Source organism: Protopterus annectens, chromosome 6.part0 (assembly GCF_019279795.1).
Source record: "Protopterus annectens isolate FY-2018-M chromosome 6.part0, PAN1.0, whole genome shotgun sequence".
NCBI classification, from domain to species: Eukaryota; Metazoa; Chordata; order Ceratodontiformes; family Protopteridae; genus Protopterus; species Protopterus annectens.
The window spans coordinates 1,026,479,628-1,026,503,516 of NC_056737.1; the positions used below are offsets into that span (position 1 = coordinate 1,026,479,628).

Below are 23,889 nucleotides of genomic sequence, written 5' to 3' on the forward strand. Positions count from 1 at the left end.
GCTAAAGTGAACTGCACCCCTATTAAAAATCAACCCAGTTTATGACATTTAAATGTTGCCTGAATCCTGGTTAACTACTTGAAGAGCTCTGTACTTATGTGCTCTCAGCAGGTTTTGATAGTCACATCCACCCACAAGTAACTGGAGCCGTGAGAGTTCACAGTGGATGAGGAGAAACTGCACAGTGTCGCCCTCTGCTGGAGGCAACGTCGGGACAAGAAGGGTGTGGGGCACATGGCACCAGTTAAGAGCACTGACTGTTATAGGATTGCCAAGAGATATTTCCCCTTTAAAACGCTGTCTTTGGCTGGCTGGGTGATTTTATTTTTATTTTTTTTGGGGGGGGGGGGGGGGGGTGATGGTGTCCAAGGGTTAACTAGCAGTATTGACATCAGGACTGCAATGAGTTAAAGCCATTCTCAGCCTGTGGATCTGGCAAAGCAGACGTTAGCGGCTGCCTACCTTCCAAGCATTCTTCCAAAGTAGGGATGTGGGAGGCAGCAGCTCAGAGAGGCTGTGAGAAGGACAGAATGCGGAAGGGGAGGGAGAGAAAGAAAGCTAGAGAGAAGGACGAGGCAGAAAACATGACGGAGTGAAATAAATGCTTATCAATGGAGTTCATTACTGTAAACATCTCCCAGGGGTGTCAGGCAACGGGGATGAGAACGCAGCCGCTTGCATTAAAAATGACTAGTGAGGTGTCAGGCAGCCTTGCTGGCAGTTCAGCCTTGCAGTCAAGACATGTTAGTAGAAGAGGAGCTGCACTGGAGTGAGGAAGTCGTGGGAGTACACACCTACCTGGGTTGCCTGAACTGTTAAGTATCCTACGACTTGGTGCGGGTCTCAAACACCTCTCTAGGCGAAGCAGCAGCCGAATCCATTTTTTTTTGTCGATAATCATTGTTCTTATTTCAGGTTTCGAGTCTTCTGAATGCTTTCCATATTAGTTCAGGGGTACTAGTTAATGTCCAGGACGGAGCTACATGCAGGACTGCAAGGGGGCTACCTCTGGAACAAATGCAGAAAGCAGTTATGTGATGGAAAGGAACAATATGCAAGTACAGACAGTTAATGTTTGACTTACGGGCAGTGGACAAGTTAACGTGGCACCAGTTGGACATAACCTTATCATTTGGACCTTGGTACCGTGTAAACCTCATTTACACGGGTAACCTCTTGGCAGCAATCGTAGCTGGAAGGTTGGATTCGAACTAGTGCAGGAGAGCAAACTGGACGTAACGCTACTGCTAAGAAGTCTGGAGCAGGACTGTGTGAAACGAACAGTGAAGAGAAAGGTCGCTCATTTTCAAAGGAAAGAGGTCTAACACAGTGCGCAGTGGACAAAGCACGACACGGTGGTGCAGCTTTAACGGGGAAGAAGTACTTGTTCCTCTTTTTAAAGTGGCTGTTTACAACCTACAGCCAAAGAAGTGAAGTGTTAAAGCTATTTTTGCAACAAGCAGACCCGTGAAGATATTCAGAAGAGCACAAGACTCTCCAAGTCCACCAGACAGGGCAAGGAGAAAGGGAAGCGCAAGGGTCCACTACAGCCTGAGTTCTTACTGAGCAGGGAGGCAATCCATTGTGGAGTCCCGCTAGAGTGCACCGACGTGATAAAAAGTGAGCACTCCCTGTTTGCTAAAATAAGTAAACGAAAAAAAGTAACTCACGCCAGACCTAGAAGTGGAAGGGCGGTTTAGTGACCACAGCTACCCTAAGCTCCCTGGTCACCTGTCTTGGACTATAGCAGGTAGTGCATATGAGAGTCCTGAGAGCAGGACACGGACCCTTCAGCATCAACAGCAGCAGGGGTGGCAGCGCTGTTCCTGAGGAGTTGCAACAGCTGTGTTGTGGTCACGGTTGCATGTCCTTATCCAACTAGGACTCGAGTCCCGTCGCTGCCAAGTGTCTCAGGAGTGCTGAATGCCAGCAACAGCGGGCAGCCGGTGTAACGGGCTCGGTGTTCAAATGCATGGGTTTTGGGAATGAACCGTTTACCACCACAGACACATTTCCAGCAGGATATTACTTTGGATATGTGATTGGGGCGCGTTATTTGGGACCGGAGGGTCATATTTTATTAGGATTATGGCCAAAGGGTTGCGAAGTGAAGCTTTCAGACTTGGACCAGCGACCCACTCCAGGTATGTTTTAATTACATTTCATTTCTGAAATGGCAAGAAAGATATGAAAATTCACGTACAACTTCAACATATATATCAAATTTAAATGTTTTCTTAATGTTTGCAATTTGTCAGGTTTTAAACGCGCTCGGTTCTTCTTTCCTCGTCTTGCATGGGGAGTAAAAAGGGTCGTCACTTAACGAGTGAACTTAATGGCTTCAGCTCTCAAACGTTTTATGAAATTATATTGCCCCGTAGCAAGCTTTCCTGGATTTAACTGGTGTTAGGCGATTTTTCTTATTAGCATATGGGGTCTTAGGATGCAATATTAAAATAAATCACATTTAGTTTAGCAATGCAGCTGATTACAATGGATTTTACATTGATGTGATTATTTCATTTGAAATGTTGAATGATATGACCTTTGGGTCTGCCTTTCTAGAATGAGAAAACGGCTATCAGCAGCTGTGTCTGCAGATACCAAGGACAAGGGCAACATTTAGACATGGCCTGTGCAAGGGCAGATAGATGAAGCAGCTCTATATCAACAGGAACAGGGCCAACCAGGCAGTGCATGATATCTGCACCCTCCCCCGTTAATTCCCTTTTAAATATTCAGTCTATACTTAGAAGACTGCTCGGTTCCAGCAAGGAGTCCTTCTGTCTGATGTCTGAATTTGACATTTTGAGGCAGATGAACAACAGCTCTGATATAAAAATGGATCAGATGAGCAGCTGTTAAGGTGTTACTCAAATACGTTTCAGTGCCAGGCTGGGACACTATTCTCCAGTCTTAAAGCAGAAATCTTCCAGAGTTTAATGTATTACATAAAACAGAATGACCACAGCAAAGTTGTCAGGCCATTCACTTCCTTCACTCTGGTGTGTGTGTGTGTGTGTGTGTGTGTGTGTGTGTGTGTGTGTGTGTGTGTTAGGAAAGACACGTTACAGCTCGGATTAAAAAGAACCAGGACTGCAATACACAACAGCATTTTTGGTGCACTCAGTTAAGTTAAGCAGATCTGGGTTGGTACCCTATGCTTCACATCTGTTTATCAAATTATAGGTTAATGACAGTGAAAACCAAATAGGGTGGGGGGTCTAAATGAACAAACTGGTAATTTCATTTGGGGTTTCAGTAAAATTTATCTCCAAAGAAAAACAGCATGAAAAGGAGGACGTGTTTTGCTCAGCTTGCTGGTCTTCAGTAATTTCAGATTTTTGTTTTTGGAAAGAGATAATAAAATGAACACTGTTTCGTACACCACGATCATATGTAAGTCGTGCTTCAATATTTATTTTCCTCATGGTTGTTTAGTCTAGTGCTGAGATAAGCATGACAGATTTACTCAGTTCTGCATTTTTCACTCTGTTTAAATTCGTCTTAAAAGTCACAAGTAAAAGAAAAGTGACAAATGAAAATAAACTTTTAACTGCACGGTGCCCATAGCTGATAGCTTATGCAACTGCATGTTTTCCTACATGAGCTCCATCTTGCCTTATTGTATGAATCTCTGTGCTCCATAAACCAGAGTACACCGTCATCAGCTCTCTTGTCACTGTGAGTTATGTTATTGACATTTTAAATAATAGCCTAAAAATGCCTTTTTTGTACTCCTAGTAACTTTACCTGCCTTTGCCTACAATCATCTCACAGGGAAATAATAAAAATACTTTTAATTATATAAGGTCTTTGGATTGTGAAAAGTAAAGTACTTGATAATTGTGGTCAACCGTTCATTAATACGAACATATAGATAGACAGATAAATTGATAGGTATATGATTTATTTTAAAATTATAATACATAAGCAATTGGATTCTGCCTTAGATAGTGTACTTCAGACCATCACTTTCTAAAGGATTAATTTGCACTTGCATGCATACACACACACACACACACACACACACACATACATACATACATACATACATACACACACACATACATACATACATACATACACACACACACACACACACACACACACACACACATACATACACACACACACACACACACACACACACACATACACATACACACACACATACATACATACATACATACATACACACACACACACATACATACATACATACATACATACACACACACACACACACACACACACATACATACACACATACATGTTTCTTACAAGACAGATTATTTTCATATGTGTTTGATTACTTCTGGATGTACATTAACTGCATTTAAAACAGTAGGAATCCCAGCATCCCTTCAATGTTACTATCTCAGTAAAGAAACACACAACGCTGGTTATGAACAAGCTCATTTAAAATTATCTTGTAAACTCCAATAATCTTGTAAGACTTTTAATAAAAAATACGAACCAAAGAGATTAAATAATTTTACTAGCTAGCCTTTCTCAATGCGTGCAGCCAGTAACTTTTTTTAACTACTTATTGAAAAACTTAAAAGTTGTATTATGACTATGCATGAACACAAATCCCCATACAATAATTTCCTTTTGCAAATATAGGAAAAATGCTATGTCCAGAGAGGTGCCTAGTAACCATCAGTCACACATTGTTCTGTTTTTGAGTAAAATAGTTATGACTATAATTTGTAATCTCAGAAGCAACTTGATTTATGATGCCTTAAGCAGTTGTAAATTTCTGAACAGCAGTTCTCAGGGATATAAAGTGAATTTTCTACAACAAATTGGGTTGCAACATTGAATTCTTGACAACATTAGTCAAAAACCACCTACATATACAATTTTATATTTTTTTCTGTTAATGGTTTAAGCTGTTATTGCTGTCTGTCACGATGTGATCACAGCTACTGTATGCAGTTCAGCTTTTCTCAAAGACTGCAAATTTCCGGAAACAGTCTGTAGCATCTGACAACAAAGCCTAGCGATGTAAAATGGTTACAGAGAACAGAAAGCAGTCCAAGGAATAAGAATTAGTCAGTTTCTAATTATATCTATCACTTCTGCTTGTTTTCTTTGGAAGTATCACAAAAATGCCCCTCTGTGATCCTATTGTACAATCGCAATATGTCATTTCCAGCTGGAAACCAAAATGACAAGCCTCCTGCTTATATTATGGGAATAAAAGTCTTAATTCTGCTGCGAAAATGTGCAATTTGTCAAGGTTTTATGTACTTCATAAACAGAACACCCTTTGGGCATTCGAGCTACTGCAGCACTATAATAACTTGTTTGTAAACCTGGTTATTGATGAGCAGAGGTGTGACTTGCATTTTTATTTATTCAAATAGCAAAATGGTGCAACGTGTAAAGGATGGTTACCTCCTGAAAACACATGCATCTCAGGAGACAACATCTTCATCAATAAATGAACAAGGGATGCGAAAATAGTGGCATTACTTCATGTCTTGGTTTGTTTTTGTAAAGGGGATATTGTCAGTTAGTCATCTGATTAGTCAGTATTAAGTAAAAATGCAGTTTTCATAGGTGCATGTGGAAATAAAAATATGAAAATATTCATACCTTTGAGTTTCATGTATGTATGTGTGTGTGTGTATGTATGTATGTATATATATATATATATATATATATATATATATATATATATATATATACATACGTGTGTATATAATATGTGTAAATCTAACTTGTATGTGTGTTTGTATGTAGATGTTTAACAAGACAGAAGTATGAATATACAAGATATGTACATACATGTACTTAACAAAATATGAACTTTATACACACATATATTTCACATACATATGCAAGCACACTACTTATCCTCACACACACACACACACACACACACACACACACACACACACACACACACACATACACATACACCAACTTTCATTAATATCTGTCCATGTCTATTTTCTGTGCTTCTTTTGTTGGTGATAGTCTTGGTGACAGCAATCTGAACAGGGCAGACCAAATTTCTCTATCCTTGCTAACACTCTCCAGACTACTCTATAAACTGTTGGATTCCTACATTTTCTCAGGAAATCCCCACAATAAAATCATTCCACTGTACCCTGAGCATGTCATGGACTTTTTCCCAGTGTGTAGTGCTATGTGCACCTCCTGAAGAAGGGTCCTAAAGGCATCTTCACCGGATAAGCAGATCACCTCAACTGACTATTCACATGCCAGGTAAGTGACTCTGTCATGACTGCTCTGGATTAATGAACTTCTCTCTTTGCTGTTAGCAGCTACCGAGTCCAGCTAATCTGCAAGGGAATGTCATATGTCATGCACGTGTCTGTGATGGCAATCTTTTAGTATCTGTTGATCATAGGTGAGTCACCTTGGGTCTCAGTTCATAGATTCCTATGTACTTACTAGCCTACTGATCTGTGAGGATCCAAAGACGTCTAGCGTTCCATTTCCAAGTTAGTTCTTGCATACAAACACAGTTTGACACATTGACTGCTGCCTAACCATTGCTACCTACATCTGTTGATCAGCCTCCAAATTCCCCTCACTTTAACCATGAACAGCAAACCACCCCAGATACAGAAATTACTCAGCAGCATAAAGTAAGACATTCTTTCCCAGGAGTGAATCACAGCTTGTGATAAGCAGAGCATGCCGTTTGTCTATACATACATATATTGTGTGTGTATGTCTGTGTGTACAGAGTCAAATGTATGAAGCACACATTTCCTTCTGAATACCCAAATAAATTTAAGAAGACAAATGAAAACACATTTGAACTATTTAACAGACTATCAAAAATGTCTCAAGAAAAAATCTAAAACAATATATACATACATACAATTTTAACAAAAGAATATATTGTCAGAAAGACATTTGTGAAAAACATGAAGGTAATGGCAAATGAAGCGTTCTACTGTGACACATTGTTCATATTTTGGAAATCTTCCTTCTATGACCTTTTTTTCTTTCTTGTTAACATTGTTAGGATTCTTCTCTGGCTGTCTGTTACACTTCCTTCACTTTCATGATGTGTGTTCTCCTTCCTTTTCTTCTGAGAGTGTGGTACATTTATGTCCTGCCCTTTGGAGGATGAAGGGTCGGTATATGTGATCAGTTTTCGTTGTCACATTCAGGGCTGGAGCCTCCATACATACTCTATCCTTTGAGGAAGTATTTGTGTGTATAGTTTTCTTATTGTGTCTCAGGGATAGTACTTCCATCATCCATGCCATGTGTTTTGACCAAGGAAGTGTTTGTGTACAGGGTCAGTTTTCCTTTTCCTGTTTAGGGCTGGTACCTCTATGCTGTACACTTTGACAGGAGTAACATTTTTGGAAATGATACATTTTCCTCTTCCAATTCATTGATTGTACCGCCAAGCCATGCCCTTTTAAGTAACACTGCATTTGTATACTTGTTGAACTTTACTCTCCATACTAAGGTCTAGAACTTCCATACCCTGCACTGTGACAGAAGAAGCATTTGTAGAAGTGATCAGTAGTCTGGCTCTTCTCTCAGTAGCTTTAATTTTTATGAAAAAGCTGCCCTCTCCCTTGCTTATGTTTGGGAATATTCAGTCTTCCATTTTATTTTCCTTTAATGTGATGACCACTCGTTTAATACGTATATTGTGTTACGCTACACCCTTGCCAGAATGAAATTTACAGACGTCATGATTAAACTATAGCATCTAACATTACTAGACATTCTTTTTGCCCTGACCGAGCTTCCTTTCATGAATCATGTGACCCCCAACTTGGAGTTTATGTGGTTCTTGATGTGGTTCTAAAATTAACACGTATACTAACCTTAAGCATTGTTTAAGCTCATCTGCTCAAAATTAGAAGTAAGATTTGACAGATTCTTAGCAACAAGCAAATGTTTGACTAACCAGTAAGGATATGTGCATGCCATATAATGAATTGTCTAATATGTAAAAAGTATTACCAAATTATACAATTTTCAAATTAAACGGATTTTTTATAACATTTGAATGGTAATATTTGTGCCTATTAATCTGTATGTGTAAATAAGTGCAAAAAGAACTGCAAATGTTCTGAGGAAAAATGGAATTGTGTAGGCATGCTAGACTTAAAATTCCTTCAAATGTAACATCTTTGCGTTAACGTCAGAAGAGAATGTATATAGTCATATAATAGCCCTGTCTAGAGTGCCTAGCTCACATTTTCTGATTAAAATTCTATTTCTGTTTGTGAGTTTTATGCAAGTACTTTTAGGGAGAGACTAGAACATGGGTGTGCAGTCCAAGACACGGAGGTAGGATAATTATTTATACAGTATTCACTCTTAGTTGTGCTTTATCCGAAGTACAGTGCAATCATATTTATCAGCTCAGTTCATTGTTATACAGAAGTTGTTGAGATTAACAGAGTAGGACTGAGGTGATTCTGTTACTCAAGGCAAATGCTTCAAAATATCCCACTGTTTCCAAGTTCCACAGTTGCTTAACTCCGAAATTAAATGCTAGGCTTATAAAATCATCAACAAAGGTATATAGTATTGAAGAAAAAATGAAAATATTCTTTGATATAAATCTTCTATAGTGAGTGTCCCCCACCCAAGTGTGTTTCATGATAAAATATTAGGTGTATAACTTTCATTTTTGACATTATTCCATAGTAAATCACACTTGTCTGTAAAGGAATCCTGAAAGGGGCACGGTTTTCAAACAGAATCAGGTGCAGAGAAGTAAAAATAATGGTTGCCATGATATCTACGGGCATCTGACTGCAGTGGGATTTGTTTGGGTCCTATCAGTAGGAGCATCTCTTGCACAGAGGCATTCAAGATTACTGGTTACCTCTTTATAAAAATAGTGTAGTTGAAAAAAATGACACAAATAATAAGACTGTATTTCAGCTGACCCATCAATGTCAACATATTTTACTTTATTTATGATCTTGTCTTTTTTTTCATACGAGTCCAGTCCTTGTGTAATGTCATGGTGTAACTCTGAACTGTAATGTTTTATGAATGGACTTCCTCTTCTGGGCAGTTACCTTAGTGAGTTACATGAAGGAGCGTATAGCTCATAAGAAGCTTTTGCAAAAACATTTCTGTATAGCAGATTGCTGAACTGTGTTTTTTGGTTCACCTTTTCTACCTGTTTTTAATCAAGTGCTCAGATACATGAATATACTGATCTGTGCCTTGCACATATGCACACTTAAATCGTGTAACACAATCTGTGCATCACATGTGTGTTGATATCCAGTCCTCCACACATGCAAGGTGTTGGAGGGAATAGTTATCCTACAAAGGTAGCTACCTCCATAAAGTAAACCTGGCTCAGGTTCTAGCCTTAAATGTGTACTGAGAGTACCTTAGTTTGTAGAAAATTGAATAAATCTCCCCATTTCTTTATGTTGTGTATCCCTTTGTATCTCCAGTTTCCTAAGTTGAATATCTTGATTCCTTAGGCTGAGCTCTCTTTTCATTGACTTCTTGTTTTTGCTATGAGAAGCTACCCTGCTAAAAGCCCCAGAACTCTGAAGGGAACAGCACTGCAGTGTCATGAAATCCTCTGCCTTTTGTCAATATCCTAGAGGCTGCAAACTCTTCAGGATTTCAGGCCTGTGCATAACTATTAAGCTAATCTCTTTTCTAAGTCGAATGTTTGGTTTTTTTTGGGGGGGGATATGAAACAAAGGTTTTAAGTCTGTAGGCATGTATGGATTTCATCTCGAGTACCTGGATTATGACCTTCATCAACATTAAGTTACAAGGCGAGTAAGGTTAAAACTCGCATATCTGATATAACTACACACACACACACACACACACACACACACAGTCATATATACTGACAGACTGACACACAAACACACATGGTCATTTATACAGACATGTAGACATGTGCACACACACACACAGTCATATATACTGACAGACTGACACACAAACACACATGGTCATTTATACAGACATATAGACATGCGCACACACACACACACACACACACACACACACACACACACACTTGGGCATTTTCCTAGGAGAAGGCATAACCATAACAATTTGCATCATTTTATATCTTAATTACTTATTATAACCCCTTTTAACATTGCAATTATTTATTTCTGATCTGTAGCACTGTTGGAACTGCACTTAAAATGCTGAAGTGACTTCTGAATTGTGCACCACTGAAGCCTATAGGAATTGAAATAATATAAACTATCCATATATCTTGCAAAATGTCTGATTGCAAATGTATATTGTAGAGTTTCTTGTCTTCCTGCTATGGTAAGCCAGACTTGTCTTCTGCCTACCTAAATGTTACCTTGTTTTATTAAATTAACAAGGCTGAAGAGGGGAAAAAAGAAAGAGCAAATATTTCTGTAGTTCAAATGCAGTCTAATGCTGCCCTCTGTCTACGAAAGGTGCTCCTTGTAACACAAATGACAAGCAGAAAAGCAAAACTATTTCATGTTTGCCAATAAAAATCTGCCGCCTAGTTCCCCCTTCTTCCTGTTTTTGCCCTTCTTCCTGTTTGTGACTACGTTCAGTGTTGTTGGACAAAATTATTAGGAAGATATTTTCACATTTATCTACTATTTTAGCTATCAGTATCTGTAGGTCAAAACACATAAATGCTTGTTAAGATGCTCTTGTTTTCCTGTCTGCCAACAAACAATATCAATGTGCTAATGATCCTTAAACCGCATGCATGTAAGTATGTACCCGCATGTACATTTCTATGTTTCTGTACATGGGTGTTTATGAGTGCATGTGTAACTATGTGTATGTGAGCTAAAATAGGCTTAGATAGGAGAAGAAAACTATATATAATCTAGAATGGCTTAGTAACATTCATCTACTTTATAAAACAGTGTTTCTTCACCTAAAAAATTAGATTTCAGCATATTTGCATAAGTAGTGACACAAAAGTAGAATCTCAGATCGATCAGCACCAATGGAGAATGTGATCCTTATACAAGAAATACGAAGTTGCTATCATGCCATAGGCAACTGTTAGTTGTGAAAACTCAAAATGTAATAAAGCTTACATGCTTGTTCTTTATTTACAGAAAACAATGCTGTTCATTTAGTATGTGCCAATTAAAATATACTGCCACTTCATGTTTTGATTGCATTTATTTATTTATGTATTACATTTGTTAAATAAATTGATGCAATGACCCATTTCAATAACAACCCAGGGCAAGAAGTCAGAGATAAACAGTCATAGCAAAGTACAGTTTGAGTCTTATATTGGCTCAATGCTCATTTTTTGTATATGAATTTTAGTTATCTAAACACATTGAACTAGGTATAGTTAAAGGTGTAACACCACTGGAATTATTTAAAGGTGTAATGCCATAGGCATTATTTACCTAATGGCGTTCCTTCATTGAAGGTTGTGCGTTAGGCCCGGCAAGCCAGTACGTAAAAATCTACTGCCAATCATTAGCAGACCGGAGTTCCGCTGTGGCGACCCCTAACCGGGAAAAGCCGAAAGACACAAACAAACATGCAGAGTACATGCTTGCAAATAAATAAATACAAATCTAATTGAGCAGAGTCATTATCAACTGCAGTGTGCAAACATTACACTCTTAGTAAAACTGGCTGTCATTCATGGTTGGAGGTACACAATGCTCAATCACAGTGGTATCTTTTACAAAACTAAGATCCCCAAAACAAATAAACCATTTCATGTTAAAGTGTAAATGCCATTTCTAAAGAGAAGTTCCTAGGTTTGAATGTCAAGCTTTATGATACACCAATCTTCTTGAAGGATGCTGGTCTTGCCACCCATAAAATAATCTAACGAGTTCTTTAAAAAAAAAAAAGACATTGCAGGTATATAATCCTTTGGTGTCTTTCTGTTTATAGTTAATGTTAGTAGCAAGTTACCCATCCTGGCTTTAGCTCCATAGCTGTATGTTCCAGACATAGTAACATGCAAGTCCGACCAGGTGCTTATCACCCCAGGAGCTTGTATAGCACAGAGTACAATTACAGCTCTCTTAACTTATCTGTGTAGTTTAATGTTCCCAGTGATGTTACTTTCTATAGGACAGACTATTTATTTACCTTATATTCCATTTAGTAACATTCCTGACCATTACAGAAACATTGTTATCCAAACTGCAGCTGCTTAAGTATGTTAGGGTTCCTTATAAGAGTGTTTGTTTTAAGAATGTGCATTAGGGTTCCTTATAACAGTCTTTGTTTTAAGAATGTGGCCATCACACTTGTAGTCAAAGTTCTCATTATTCCCAGAGCGTAAGACACTACATTTCTGTACTTTAAATGCAATATATATATATATATATATATATATATATATTATTGATTTAACATTTGTTAACTGGGAAAGTCCAACTTGGGACAAAGCCAATTTTCAGCGGAGGCCAGAGGAGAAATGCTCCAGACACATGACTTTGTAACGTGGGAGGAAAATGGAGCACCTGGAGGAAACCCACACTAATGCAGGGAGGACATGAAGACTCTGCACAGAAGGCACCCCAGCTGAGAATCAAACCGGAGAGCCTCTTGCTGTGAGGCAACAACGGTACCGCTGCGCCATTGCACCATCCTGCACCATATGTGCAATGTCAAATGTCTCTGTCACACTATGGTGGATGTACTGTCACTAAGACACTACATTTCTGTACATTAAATGCAATATGTGCAATGTCGAATGGCCCTATCACACTATGGTGGATGTACTAGCATTAGGACACTACATTCTGTACATTAAATGCAATATATGCAATGTCAAAGGTCCCCGTCACACTATGGTGGATGTACTAATACTAGGAGACTACATTCTGTACATTAAATGCAATATGTGCAATGTCAAAGGTCCCCGTCACACTATGGTGGATGTACTAGCATTAGGACACTACATTCTGTACATTAAATGCACTATGTGCAATGTCAAAGGTCCCTGTCACACTATGATGGACGTACTAATACTAGGAGACTACATTCTGTACATTAAATACAATATGTGCAATGTCAAAGGTCCCTGTCACACTATGGTGGATGTACTAATACTAGGACACTGCATATATTGTATTTAATGTACAGAATGTAGTGTCTAATGATACATCCATAGTGTGACAGACTGACATTGCACATATTGTGTTTAATGTACAGAATGTAGTGTCTTAGTATTAGTACATCCACCATAGTGTGACAGGGACCTTTGACATTACATTCTGTACATTAAATACAATATGTGCAATGTCAAAGGTCCCTGTCACACTATGGTGGATGTACTAATACTAGGACACTACATTCTGTACATTAAATACAATATGTGCAATGTCAAAGGTCCCTGTCACACTATGGTGGATGTACTAATAATAGGACACTACATTCTGTACATTAAATACAATATATGCAATGTCAAGCATCTCCATCGCATTACGGTGGATGTACTAGCACTTCCTTCTCTGCATTTGCTGCACATTTGCCATCCATGCTACTTAAGCAGACGTTGCTCCCAGTTCACCCCTGAAAATGGTCTGTGTGTCTGGGGCCTTCCTGGTTAACAAATGGTTATTGTTGTTGTTATTATTATTTTATTATTATTATTGTTTATTGTTATTAATTATCCATTGATGGTTCCCCTCCTTTATTTCTGAAAAGACAATACCAAATTGCAAAGGGATAGTACTGAACCATGTAGTCATCCAATGATCAGATGCACTGTGTCCAGATAATCACCCAATGATCATATGCATTGTGTTCCACCTATCGTCAATGTTGTTAACAGGATGCCAGTTGTTTCACCTCTTACAGCTTTTACAGTAAACCTACAAGTAGGATCACATAAAATGCTTTTGTTACATCAAGCTATGCCGCATGAACTGTCAGACCTACAGCCCACTTACCTTCTGAAAGAGTACCACATAATTTAGAAAAGATGGCCTTCCCTTCAGGGACTAATACGGATTTTGACCAGAAGTGGTGGTGGGGGAACCATTTCTTCTTTTCAGACCCAAATTCATCTTTTCCATTTGGTTGAAAAGTGTGTATCTTGAGCTGATAGTTCAATAATGATATGGACCCTAGTGTAACCCCTTATTTATGAAGAGGTAATACAATTGCCTGACAGTATACTTGTCATATGTACACATCTCTTTTTTCTATTCTGCTAAAAACAGCATGTTGGCAAATTGTTTTTTCTGAAGTTTATTTTTCCAAATCTTGGGACTCGCTGTATTATGTCATTAATATTGTTAATTTCATTATTAATTGAAATATTGTTCTTTTACTAAAATGGTTCTCAAATGTATTCAGTTTGACAACAGCTCAATAAATCTTCCACTCTTAACAAGATAATACTGCAGGTGTTTGCTAATATAAACTGTCTTGCCTAATATACTCAGAAATTGTTTTATTTTTGTCATTAAAATTCATAGCTAAGGCAGTTTCCAACTTTACAGTGTATTTCCTTGTGTCTCTTTGTATTTCTTTATTCCGTTTGCTAAATTGTTTACACTGTGCTTCCATCTGACTTTCTATTTCTTATGTAACCCAGAGGACAATTTGAAAGCAATGCCCTTTTTACCTAGGACTAGCATTCCCTAGCTTTCTTAAATAACATTTTCTCTTTTAAAGATTTCCCACGTCATTTGCATTTTTTGTTAAACCGGACGTCTCAACTCAAGTTCCTTTAGTGATTTCTAAATTCTGTATAGTCTTTTTTTCTCGCATGCAGTTGTTTTTCACTTTGACCTGATCCATACAAAGACTTTATGTTGATATCCTGGATTAATGATCAGTAGATCACTTGATCTCCCCGTGTTGCAGGATAAAACTCAGTTCACAATGTACTTCCATTACCTCTTTATATAAACACATTATATGTAGTACATTGGCCTCTCTGGCTGGTGCGCTAATAACCTGGTTTAAGCTTGGATCTATAACATTAATAGTGCTTTTTTTTTCTTGAATGTGTAACTATACCTCTCAACTGTACAGATTTTCACAGAATGCCCATATTTTTGCCTCATATCTTTGGTCTGTTTTTCATAAAATTGTGGTTTTCTGCCAAAAGGAAATCATTAAAGACTAAAGTTAGAAAATAATGACAGACATTTGAGTTTCAGACTCCGTGCCCTTCAGAAAATTCATGCCAATGCAAAACATTATTCAATCAATTTTTCAAGTTTGTAAGAGCAATATTTAAAAACTGTCCCTATTTTTGGGCCTTTGTCCCACTTTTAATTATGGCTTTGTCCAGATTTTCTGCTCTAAGAGGTTGAGAGGTATGTGTGGTACTAACAATGCTGCCTTTTTTCTGAGTTAAACTGTGTGGATTTACACCACAAACAGGAAGGGTTTGTTTTTGAATATGTAAGGGTGTTTGCATCTGACTGGGACTGATTTAACTGTAGAGTCATTCTTTCATTATTAGAATGCAGTTATTGCCTCCGGTCTTGTTTATGCATCCTTGATAGAGTATAGATTTTATCTATTTCTTCATAATCAATATTTGAGAAATCCTAAAACTTAAACCTGCTAGTGGTGGAATTCTTAGTTTGTGATTAGGTACAACAGTGTTGTGGCTGAACTCTATACCAGAAATAAAACTGCCTGTAGGGAAAAACAGTAGGAACTCATTTTGCTGAAGGCATTGAGTAAAATGTTGTCACCTCTTGTTTGCTAACTTTTCCAAGTCTTTTTCCTCAATGAAGTCAAGTAACACTTGGGCACATATATTTTTTAAACAGTAGTTTGATCAGTCACTGTTTGGACAGATTAAATCCCCAAGTGATATTTTTTAATTAGATGTGTGTGCCCTGCAGTTTTCTTCAAGGCTCCTTAGATTAATCCAGAGTCATGGGAAGGGGTACAGTAACACTGCACTATATTCATGTTTGTTCTAATACTAACCATAGTTTGGGTTAATTCTCTGTTTGTCTAGTTTTTATCCTGGATATCGGAAGAACATTTATGGAGATAGAGATCCCACCAGCCTTCCAGCTAGTCACTGTCCACCACAATTTGTGATCTCATAGATATATGCTCACACCAGGTTTCTTTAGCAGTACATTGTTCAGTGTCCTCGGGTAACAATAATGTTTCGAGACTTCACTTTTTGTTACTTGTAAGATTCATGTGTGCCACACTCACCTACTTTTGTGTGTTCATTTTCACTTCTTTTTAGGTCATATAGAAATTTTGATTTTGTCTGAAAGGAACTGAGTAGGGGTGTCAATGTCTTATTTTCAGTATATATAAAAACTCCTAGAGTTGATATGAAGTCACATCAGCCATGAAGGAGGGTAGCGACACACACATCGCTTCCAGGTATATACAGATTGCTTTCTCTGCGTATGGTGCCATATAATGAACCAGTGATTACATGATAAGAATGTGTGTCTTTAGTTATATAAACATGCAGCTGCAGGTTATAAATAATTTGATGTCCATCATCAGCTACTGATAGTTTTTATATGCAGAGACAATTGAAAGAACAGAAGTGTACACTTTACATAAAGAAAATACGCTAGCTTTTTGTACTGTCTGATCTTGTCAGATTAGTATAATGTAAAACCTCAAACAAATCACACACAATAGAAGGTGTTTTGAGACAGGCATAAATAAAAGTATGTGCAGAGGGATACTGTCTCTGAACTTGACAGGACCAAGCTGCTCTCCGATTGCTACCTCCCATTATGTGGATCTAATCACCAAAGATATAAGCGAACTGCCCCTTCTTTGAGGACAACAGTGGTTTATGCATCAGACTATAAGACCTAACCCAGAAACTATGCACAAAAAAGAAGATGGTTGCGGGTGTCACCCATGCCATCCTGCTACATATATTTTATACTATGGCTTATGTGGCATTGGCATATGCAGGGCTTATACCACATAGTACACTACACTACCTTAGCAATGTTGCAACTGAATGCAAATAGCAAAGGATCCATGGGCCACACATTTGTTCAGGGTTACATCTTGTGGAAATTTGTGTTAAACATTCTGCTTTGGATGTAGAATGAATGACAGGTAGGTATGTCTGTCACCAGGATTCTGTAGGGGTGGGGGCTGCTGTCCGAAGAATGCAGCAGACTTGTAAAGAACATGTGTGACATGGGCAGCAGTGATAACTGGAGGGGACATGGTCAGCAGTGATAATTGGGTTGACATGGGCAACAGTGATAACTGGAGGAAACATGGGCAGCAGTGATAATTGGGGGTGACATGGGCAATAGTGATAACTGGAGGTGACATGGGCAGCAGCGATAACTGGGGGTGACATGGGCAGCAGCGATAACTGGGGGTGACATGGGCAGCAGTGATGATTGGGGGCGACATGGACAGCAGTGATAAATGGGGTAACATGGGCAGCAGTGATAATGGGGGTGACATGGGCAGCAGTGATAATTGGGGGTGATGTGGGTGGCAGTGATAATGGGGGAGGACAAAGTGGCTGCAGTTTGGAAGGTGACAGAATGTGATATGGGATAGGGCCACAGGCAATGGCACTGCACTAAATGATTTATGTCCAGGAACTAGATTGGATTGGTAGAAATGTTTGCAGTACAGATGTGCTGAGGGGATTCACTGTACAGAGGTAGTTAAGGACTTCTTATCTGGGAGTAGAGGTGTGTGTGTGTTTGTGTCCGTGTGTGTGTCTGTATGCATGTGTGTGCGTGTGTGTGTGTCTGTGTCTGTATGCATGTGTGTGTGTGTGTATGTGTGTGTGTGTGTGTGTGTGTGTGTCTGTGTGTGCATGCGTGTCTGTGTGTGCATGCGTGTCTGTGTGTGCATGCGTGTCTGTGTGTGTATTGTGTGTCATGTGCATGCGTGTGTGTGTGTGTGTGTGTGTGTGTGTGTGTGTGTGTTGTACTTTGCGCTAAAGTCTGTTCAATGATTAGCCTACTGTGTCTAAATGCTTGTTGTCTTATTATAGATGTTTTCAGTAACCACTACAAAGAAGTAAATGTTCAACCTTGTCAGCAGAAAATCTGTCATTTACTATTACAAATTCAAAATAGTTCACAATATTCAGTTAAGTATGCCGTATTCATTTTGTAAAGCAATGCTCCCTAAAAACAAATAACATCATGACCCGAGTCACTTAAAAGATGGTTTATAAGAAATATGCTCTACACTTGAAGTTAATAAAGGAAAATATTAATAAGGAATACTCCTAGCTTTATGTGGATTAATGCATGCTGCAGGATACTACATGGAAAGTTCATTGCCTTGTGCAGCATCTATATGCAATATGCACTGTGTGTGGGTGTGTATGTGTGTGTGTGTATACAGATCTACACACGCACACACACATACACACACACACACACAAATGCTGTAAGTGGTGCACCATTGTTATGAAGGCACCAGTTCCAAATCACCTGTGTACGTGTAACTCCTTGCTACCTAATGAATCAGCAAACCACATATCTGACTGTTTGTTAAACAAGATGTCTCCTGCAGTGCATGTCTGTGAAGCCCATTGAATGTTCTAGTCTCTTGATGGGTAACATCTGCAATCCAGTTAGAATACTGCAATGTTTACAAAGAACACACTTCAAATGATATAAGCACAGAAAGAGACAGAACCTGTCAGAAAAGTACGAGAAAACCTGTACTATTTAAGAGCTCCGTCTCGCAGTATTAGAGGATTTTAACAGGGTAATAAGGAATACATTTCTTTACAATGTCAGATAAGATGACCCATTTCTTTACTTATGAACATGTGCAACATTAATAGGGGTCAAGGACATGGTAGGACAAATATACATAATATTTCAGTTTTGCTTTTTTATAAGATTTCTACAACTAAGTTATACAAGTAATTTCACAATACAAGGGACTGTAGTGGTATATGATTGTATAACAGATTGATGTAATATGTCATCCATTCCCTTTAGTTTGTTAAAACAGTTTAATGTATCAGTATCGTATATTATTCTATAGCAGATTAAACTGACTGCCTTTTTACATAAGTGAGATAAGAAACCTGGGAAAATGCAAATATAGTGTCTGTCTCAGTAGCTCCACTGGATGGAAATTCAGAGGAATGGAATATGTTGGCACATGATTAAAGAACAAGAAAACAACTATACTAAATTCCCAGTAAGTACAGAAATAGAATTTGGTACAGAGTCGAAGTAAAATTTTCAAACAAGATGCACTATCCTATCACAATTAACTCACTCACACCTAAAATGCCCTTTTCGTATACTCCCAGTTCACACCCATACTGTGGGAGACAAGATCATTCACTAAAACTGCTGGTTTGTATCACATTTTATTGGAAATATTGCTAGCTGTTTGCTAGTAATTATGAAAATTAGCAATATTTCCATATGTACTTGTTGTTGTCTTTTGGCTTTTCCCGGTTAGGGGTCGCCACAGCAGAACTCCGGTCCGCTAATGATTGGCAATAGATTTTGACAAATGCCAAGGTGCCAGCTTGACATTCAACCTTCAAAGAAGGTACGCCCATTTACGCATGTCTTTTGAACGCCCACCCAACCACGGGGAGGACATGCAGACTCCACACAGAAGGCACTCCCCATACTCTAGCCGAGAATAGAACGGGAGAACCTCTTGTTGTGAGGCAACAATGCTACCACTGCACCACCGCGGAATACAATATTTCCATATTTCCATATGTACTTAATACTTCAAAACCTGAGTAAATTACAAGCTGTAGCATGACATTTGGTGAAAGAAGAAAACTGTCTTTGATATTTGCACTGTAAGTTAACATCTTGAGAGATATCCAGTATTACTTGTTTTGCTAATTATACAATTACACATATGTTTTTGTATTTCTGTAAATATCTCAATAAACATTCACTTGTAGAGGAACTGATTGTTGTCATGTGAAAACTTATTTCTGACTAACAAGATATATCTAGGTTGTTCAGTTTTCAAGATGTGAAAGTTTGTGAAAGTTTATAAAAGTATAATTTGGGGTTTGTGCGCATTTTACACTATTATAATATTTATGGAAATGACTAGGAATGCACCAACTGTTATGACTGTAAAGAATATTTCTTACTGTTAGCCTTGCTATTTCTGCAGTTTTAATAGACTTCATTGTTCACAAAATATTACATTTGTTTATCTAATCTGTTTTAAGTGTATTTTTCAGAAAATGCTCTGGAATAAGAAATGTTTGTACGCTGATGGAGGTATAACATTCCACGTCACATAAGTGTTAGAGTTAATGCCAGAATTGTTTTCCAACTCTCTTTTAACAAGCAATGCCCATGTCATTTATTTTAGAAGTCACAAAAAGTACAAAGTAGAAGTAATAAATAATAAATCTAAATATGTGTGTGTGTGTGTGTGTGTGTGTGTGTGTGTGTGTGTGTGTGTGTGTGTGTGTGTGCTCAGAACAGAAATGATGCAAAATGAAAGTAATAAAACATTACTTGGGCGGTAAGGGAGATGGAAGCAGATAGGATATGCAATAGCATGTAAAACTGAAAGTTCATGAGAGACAAATGGCGGGCTGCAACAAACAGTAAATGATTTCTTTTTCAAAACATGTTCACCTTTAGGTCTGAAATTTCATCACTTTTCAGCAAACAAGCATGATAAATTTTTTGAAGAAAAAAGATCCCTCTTCTGTATTAGATATCTGTCTTTGAAGAAATTTGTATTTCTTCACTTGTAGGAGAAGTAATAAATGGGGTTTGACTCCTACCTAATGCATTTTCTTTGGTAAATAAGTAAGAACAATAATCCATCACAGACTCGTAACTCATCTTTATGTATTTCAAATACATTTGGGGAAGGGCTGATAATTTAGATGAAGCTTGAGACATTCTTTTAATACTCCAGAGCAAGAGTATCTGATAACGGCACGCTAGAATTATTCAGCCCAGTTTGAGACACAGTCCAGGGATGCAAGTTAGCAAAGTGACTTAAAACGTCATTTATTTTGTGAGCTGGAGATGATATGTTTCAGATGCATGACCCTGCCATAGAACAATCGTGGCATTTCAATCTGTCTCTTTTTGAGCTGGGGTGCCCCAGTCTTGTAAGCCAAATAATTACATCTCATAACCATATCTGCTGCTTCACATCCAAGAAAGTAAAGATAGATTTTTCATACTATAGTTCCTTCATTTCAAATTTTTCTTCTGCCATCACTGGGAATTTATGCAGTTTGTTTGCAGATTAATTCATTCCTTTCTAGACACAGAAAAATGATTTCATATATAGACTGAAGTGCAAACCTTTCAAATTTATTAAACAGATTTAGAAAAAAATACACAGTGTCTCACTCATGTTTCCAGATTTACAATTGCATTCTACAAAATGTTCACATTTACAAACTAACTGCAGTGTTATAAGGCAATGAAATGTAACTAGATTCTGTGAGGTATAGATTTTCAATTTAGTGTAAAAGTTAGATGACAAATGTATCAATCAAAATTTATTTTTTACACAACAAGATATGGATATGTGAGAACTTGCAGCATTAAGTATACCACAATGGAAAGTAAGCAGCTACACTGCGTATAAAATTAAATGACAGAGATGCTAGAAGGGGGGACGTTACGAGTAGATGAAGATTAAGCTCTCAGGCTTCAGGTGTCGGAGGTTCAGCCTGCGATGAGCAGAGTTGCTCCATAGGAAATTACTGTAGGTGAGTTGTGCCACAGTCATGCCCTGTTCAGAGGAATTTCCCCCTTCTACAAGTTGCTGTGACCATGAAGTTGATACATATATATGTATATATATATATGGGTCTACTTTGTTTCACTGAAAACACACTTCACTGAAACTGATTTTGCTGAAAACTCATTTCACTGAAAATCAGTTGCCTGAGCAGAATTCACTGAAAGCTCATTTGACTGAAACTCATTTCATTGAAAGGTATATGCCCTGTTCCCCACTGTAGTGTGATCCTGGAGTTAGTATATATAGAAAGGGGGGTGTGGTGGACACAGTCCCTCACATTAGGGCATCTGGTGGGCATAGCCCCCTAAGTAGTTTGGGTGCATATTATCTTCTGGAAAGAGTTATTTATTCAACTTGTAAGTAACCATGTCTATGGTTTCCAATGTTTAAAATAGGTGTGGGGGGGGCTACATCCCCCACACTCCCCAATGTGGGGGGCTGTGCCACCCACACACCCCTTGCTATATATACTAACTCCAGGATCGCACTGCAGTGGGGAACAGGGCCTATACCTTTCAACAAACTGAGTTTCAGTCAAATGAGTTTTCAGTGAAGTGAGCTGAATTGCGCTTAGGCAGCTGAGTTTCAGTGAAACAAAGTAGACTCATATATATATATATATATATATATATATACACATACACCAAAAAAAAAACAATTAAAAAGTGTTTTTCAGCTGTTTTTTTTTTTTCAGCAAACACAGTCCATGGATTACAATCCGTGGTACATTCGGTTTCATATGCCCATAGTGGAAGTATTAACTTGTTATAAATTCATCAAACAAATAAGTGACTGAAACACTCCATAGCTATGATTTAAAGAATCCCAAGGACATGGCAAGATGCATTTCAACAAGGCCATTTTGTCAGTTTATACTAAGTTAGCTTAAGGGAACATTAGCAAGTTTAAACTGTTAAACTAAGCAAATAGATGCACAAATGAACCTTTTTACAATAGGATATGGACAACAATTCTGTAAGGCAAGAATCGGGATCATTCATTACTTTAATATTGGGCATGTGTGGATTCCTAAAAGTTCTAAGACAGTACAATTGCCTTTATCATGCCCAGGCAACATTCTTTAAAACAATCTGACATCATTGATAGACACTAGTTCATAGCAAAAGTATATGCAGGTTGAAACAGAGCTGCAGTGTTTCAGAGATGATGTTTAGAAACTTTTTGCTTCATTTGGATGTTGCAGATAAACTAATATTAACCAGCAAACATTATTCAAAATGTGCCAAGTTAAAACTTTCAGTGCTCTTCATACAAATACATGGTATTTACAAAACGATACTGTAATCATTTTTATGCAACACACTCGCTTTAATAACTACAAATATTCATATTAACGCAGAGTAGCATAACAGCCTATTAACAGACCTATAAAACTAAGATTTAAAGAGCACATTCAATTCTTCTTAACCAGAATAAAGTCTACTTAAAAGAGGTTCACAAAAAAAAAAAACACTGTGTAAATGTTTAAAGAATGCTTAATTTCATTTTTTGTAAAAGAATATAAATAAAGGTCAAGTCACGGATCATGCAGTTTATATGCTAACTTAGAAACACATTTTAAATACTTTGTATCCAGTTTCACTTAGATATTCTGTTATAAATGTAAATAGTATAATGAATATGTGTGTGTGTGTGTGTGTGTGTGTGTGTGTATATGTATGTATGTATGTATATATATATATATATATATATATATATATATATATATATATATATATATATATGATTTACCTTCAAAACGTCCAGTTCGCTGAGTCTGAAAACATCATAACCAAGGAATAGGAAGCACAAATTCCTAGAAAATTGTATTTCCTCTCCAGGAAAGTAACCACTTGGTCTCCAATGAAAAAAAACATAAATGGTAACAAATTACACCTATCGAAATGGGGCGGCTTCACCCCCCACACCACCATACTTAAATATAGCAACTCCAAGATTGCACTACAGCAGAGAAAGTGCAAAGTTCACCATGGTGGCCAAGCGGTTACTTTCCTGGAGAAGAAATACGATGTTCTGGGATTCATGATTCCACATTTACAATGTTTTCATCTAACTGATTTCAGACTCTATGAACTGGGCCATGGTGTTATGAAGGGGAGCCATACATATACGTGTGTGTGTGTGTGTGTGTGTGTGTGTGTGTGTGTGTGTGTGTGTGTGTGTGTGTGTGTGAGACTGTAATTGTCAGTGTTT

General features: G+C 37.8%; 1 protein-coding gene across 1 annotated transcript in view; it reads left to right on the plus strand.

Annotated features, from left to right (window-relative positions):
* Positions 1–417: 417 nt before the first annotated feature.
* FLRT2 (fibronectin leucine rich transmembrane protein 2) overlaps positions 418–23,889 on the plus strand; it is a 308,451-nt gene continuing 284,979 nt past the window's right edge. Inside the window, exon 1 of the mRNA XM_044074634.1 lies at positions 418–2,144. The gene's annotated coding sequence lies outside the window, so the exon portion shown is untranslated. The remainder of the gene's footprint in view (positions 2,145–23,889) is intronic.